General features: G+C 56.9%; 2 protein-coding genes across 3 annotated transcripts in view; both read left to right on the top strand.

The window, feature by feature from the left end:
* Positions 1-4,767, top strand: part of LOC113217877 (myrosinase 1-like) — a 39,357-nt gene that overhangs the window by 23,755 nt on the left and 10,835 nt on the right. The window lies entirely within an intron of this gene.
* The window catches only part of LOC113217918 (uncharacterized), a gene marked incomplete in the record, with an annotated part of 40,985 nt that continues 38,117 nt past the window's right edge, over positions 1,900-4,767 (top strand). The window contains 1 exon segment of one of the 2 annotated variants that reach the window (XM_052274853.1): positions 1,900-2,326. 2 annotated transcript variants of the gene reach the window in all.

The following is a 4,767-nucleotide window of genomic DNA, read 5'->3' on the forward strand; positions in this document are numbered from 1 at the left end:
CCCACCCCCCTGTTATGCGCAGCCGCGCGGCGTAACCCCGAGCTCAGCCCCCGTCCCACCCGCACGGGCAAGGTGGACCCATACCCATACCACACCGAGGTACCCGGGACACCGAACTCCGGCGTGTCCATCTGTGCAAAATCGCCATATCTGACGGACCGAGCTGACCGGCGGCGCGCGGCCAGTGCTGGCCCTACGCTGACCGCGCCCCGCCTGCAGGTGAGAGGTGAGGAGGGGCTTCTCCTCCCTGTCCCCCCTCCTGAGTGATGAGTGATGAGTGTGATGTTCTCTCTTACCTTGTTCTGGGCTGGCGCTGGTCCGCTGTCCCACTCACCGCGCCGATATTGCGGTCCTCGTGCGCGCGTCGCGTTGGTTCGTCAAGTCCAGGGCGGCGCTTGGTGGTGGCGAGCCACTCGGTCCGGCCCGGCCGAGGGCCCGGCCCTCTTGTATTGGAATGCACGGCCGATGCACCATGCTGGCAAGAACAAGAGTAAAGATACTTTGGGTTGCCGTTAGGTGGTTTATTCACTGATTTCGGCGGTACACTTTAATCCGTCTTACGGCGCGCGACGCACAGCGGGTGGTTCGTGACCAGTGTACTCGGTTACCGTCTTGAAGCGCGGTTGATTTGAGACTGGCGAGCGCACTCGTGATGCGTGAGCGCGCGGCCCCCTGCCCTAGTGAGTATTGCTAACAGTCGGGTCAGTCGGGTGGCGCGCGTGACTCATCACACCTAACACCTGGGCCACCGGCCGCCTCGTTTAGGTTAGTGTACGGACACATTGCATTGGTACTATTTTAACTCAATGATAATGATTCAACTATGTCGTAAATAGACTTTGGTATAGGTGGTACCAAGGTGCTAGATGCATCGGCCCGTCCTAAACTGTTTGGAATCTAACGACACGCATACTAACCTCTGCTAGGCTGTCGCTCATCTTCTGCTTTGTTTAGGGGCGGCGCTACGCCACGCCACCTCCTCAGCGCTGCCTTCTTCTTGTTGCTCTTATCGGGCAACTTCCTCATGGTCCCGCAGTCTCGCAGTCGCGGGGCGGGGGACGGAGGCACGCACGCCGCACGCCAGAGGAGGGAGGAAAGGGCGGTGGAGTGACACGCACGGGAGCCCTGCCATTTCCGTTTTTGTTCTTGTCCCTTTCTTCGCTGGGCGAGACGGCGAGTTGGCGAGACAGCGAGACGAGACGGACCCTGAGCCCGACGACCGACGACGAGACAGACTGACGCCTGGCCAGCGGCGCGCCGCCAGCGGTGCCGGCCAGAGGCCGGCGCATACTTACAGCAGCACAGCCACAGAAGCGCCCGCGCGATGCCGTTCTTTGGTCTTCTTATTTTACCCAAACACCATGGCAGTGAGCAGTTTCTCTCACGATTTCTCGACTGTTGCTGTTGTCGTCGTCGTCAATCCTACCGCTAGGCAGAGCAGAACAGCCGAACAGCCCAAGGTCGCACTTTTCCTTCCTCCCCTCCCCCTCCCACTTGTAAACTCCCTCCCTATGCCCTGGGGGGGGGGGGGGGGTGCTCGGGAACCAAGTGAGAGAACGACTAGTGCCGTGAACGCGTGAAGGAACGGCCGCAGGGAGAGAACGTTCTCCATTAGCTCTTATGGCGCGTTCACCAGTTCGTTCTCTTCTCCGCCGCGTTCCCGTTCCCGTTCACGTTCTCCGAGTTGTTCCCGAGCGAGCAGCCCCCCTGTCCCCCCGCGCGTCGTCTGCTTTCCGGGGACTCTTGCCGCTCAGCGTTTTCTCGTGCCCTCTCGCTCCCCCCCGGTGGCGGTGACCTGTGTGTGCGACAAGGACGGAAGTACGAAAGCGCAGCAGGTGGTCGCACTTCGGAATCTTGCTGCCGTGCCGTACGCCCCGGCAGTCGGCTCTGCGGTCTCTGGTCCGCAGTCTGTGTGTGTTCGCCCTGACGAGTAGACTTGTCTACAGCGTGCCGCTCGCGGCCGCTCGCGGCCGCTCGCTATCATTAAAACTTTACCGGAATGAGCTATTCGTTGAACCCCTGTCGCTTTGCCGCGGCCGCGCCGATCTTTTGAGCCCTCCCCCCACTCCAACCCTTCTACCCGGCCGCGTACCAGAGTCTCCTGTCGCCCGCCAACCCGTCTCGTCGGACTGTAGAGCCAGTGAAGTGAACTGTGTTAAAGGATATTTTGTGTTTTGTGCATGTCACGTGCGTGCACAAAGTGTGTATGTGGGAACGGAACATTTGTTCCGTCGTCCGCCGTTCGGTGAAGGGAGGTCTCCCCACCCTCCCTCACGCTTTCCGAGGCGCTGCTACTTTTCTTCTCTCATCTGCTGTTTCTTCATTGGTGAGCCAATCTATTCCAACCAACGGTTTCGCTGCAGTGGTGGAGGGGGCGCGAAAAAGGAAATCGAGAAATCACTTTGGGGTTGATAACACTCGCTCTTTGTTTTTCTTCCGCTCGTACGTTCTCTGCTTTTAGGTTATGTCAACCGCTTCTGAACATTTTACTTCGTTCATCATAGTAATATATTTTTACAGTGTACCGTAGGATGTGTTCTTTCCGCCGAAACCAGTTACTTTTTCTACAGTATATTCCATAGCACATCTAGCGATTTATTTTTGTTTCGGGCCAAGGCTGAACATTGACATTCTCATTCTTCATTCTTCTGCGACCGGTGCCTGTTACCGAAAAATATTGAGGCTCTGTCCCTAAGAAGTTCGTGATGAAGAAACGATAAAGTATGATTGACATTTGAAGCGACGGTACGCCCCAGAGGACCTACCCGAACATCACAATATCGCGGTTGGTTGGGGCAGGTCACATATCAACGGGACACCTCCCTGTTTTTGGATCCGCATCCGCCACACTGCCTCCCCAAGCCGTGCCCCCCGCGAGAGCTGAGCTGCGCCCCTGCTCCGTCCTCCACTCCGTCCTCGCCTCCTTCCTCCCCCCGCCCCCTCCTCCGCTCCTACGCCTGCCTCCGCCCGCCTTCACCCCCCGCGCTCCCCGCGCCTGCCTCGCCTGCCTCGCCTGCCCTCCTGCCGGGCCGGCCGGCCGGTCGCCGGTCGCCGGTCGCGCCAGCGCCAGCCTCACACCCTCACCCTCACCCCAGTGTTGCTCAGTCAGCAGTCGCGGCAGGACGTTCGTTGTGTCAGCCGTTGTGTGCCGAGACGCGCCGGGGACTCCCCTAGAAGACTTGTGTTGCCGCAGTGAGCAGGACTACTCCAGTTGAGCAGGTGAGTTGTCGTGTGCCCTGTGTGTTTGTGTTGCTGTGATCCAGTGTTTGAGTGCTCTGTTCCCTGTGCGTGTGCCGGCGTTCCGTGCCGTGCCCTGCCGTCGCGGCGGCGTTGTCTTTTACCCGTTCTCACCGCCTGAACGCCCGGAGGGCTGGTCGGCTGGTCACTGGGGTGTTAGTCTTGTTCACGTTGCTCTGTGCCGAGGCAAAGAAGAACGCGGGGGACGTGAAAACGGGTGCAACAGCGTTATTGCAGGGTGATTTCCGTCTTCTTGTCCCTCGCATTCTTATTAGTTTTTCAGTGTTACCGGGATTGTTGACTGTTGCGCAATAGTGCGTAGGCGTAGAATAATTCGTTGAAGTTGCGTGAGACTGCCTAGTGAGTAGGTACCCCTTCGGCAACACAGGCGGGCCCCCATCAGTAAACTTGTGATCTTTTCTTCGCTATACTTTTATAAAAACAGATCAAGTGTCGGAAAACCGGGGCTCGCGAACAACCTCTTGATTTTCTTGGACGCGCAGCTCAGGAACGTCTCGTAGTAAACCGTACTCTACTAGCTGTGTACTTAAATAAACTCTAAAATTTACGGTCTTTGCAAAAGCGCACGGTCAACAAGGCTCTCGCAGTGCGCGCGGATCGCCGCGAGCCACGAGCTTGCGACCCCTCAAGGCGAATAAAGATCTCCGTCCGCGTGCCCGCGTGCCCTGACGGTCAGGTAGTCACGTCAATTTCTCATGCTGGTATGTGGCCTACCGGTTGGGGGCGATTTGTAATTTCAATAGACAATTTTAAGGGTTAGGTGATTAGAAAAAGAAAAGAATAACCGGAAAAGCACTGCCTTCTAATCGCCCCCCACCCTCCGTCCGTCTTCACCCCTCGCTTAACTGTTTCCTGTTTCGGTTATTCTTTTCTTCTTCTAGTCACCGCGACTGAAATGGTCTATTTATTTTTCAAAATTTATTTTCTGAGGAAATCCAGTGCGCCTGCACAACATTTCTTTGGGCAGGATACGCACGCGGTGCCTCCCGCATTGTCGGACGCTCATAAAGAAATCCCCGTTGTTCACTGCTGCAGCCCTCTCTTGCAATCCGTTAAAAAAAAATACTCTGAGCAATAATGGAAGAAGAAAGTGTATTGGCCTTCCTTGACCTTGCTCCCGGCTCCGAGTCCGCCGTGTTTCCGCGTTGCTCATATTTTTATTGCCCCCTCTGGTCCTACCCGGTGCAGGTACTTCTCGGGTAATTCGGTCTCGCAGAGTCAAGGCTGAGACCGTAGTGCTATCTCCATTTCTCCAAATTGTTTCATCGTTTTTTTTGTTCGCTAGCCGGGCTTGGTGATCGTAAACAAACAGCAACAGGCTTTTTTTTGGGTAGAGATGGCGAGAGCGAGGGTTGGGAAGGAGGGGGGGGGGGCTAACTTCTCTGAAACGGAAAGCATAGGCTGCGTCCCCTGCAGATCACAAACATGGTTTCATGTGACGAGCGCTCGCAGCGTCCGGCGCGGCTCGGGTTGAGTCAGGCACAGTTTGAGAGGCGGGGGAGGGGGGGG

The sequence above is a fragment of the Frankliniella occidentalis genome, unplaced genomic scaffold (genome assembly GCF_000697945.3).
Source record: "Frankliniella occidentalis isolate FOCC.00 unplaced genomic scaffold, Focc_3.1 Scaffold454, whole genome shotgun sequence".
Classification (NCBI taxonomy): domain Eukaryota; kingdom Metazoa; phylum Arthropoda; class Insecta; order Thysanoptera; family Thripidae; genus Frankliniella; species Frankliniella occidentalis.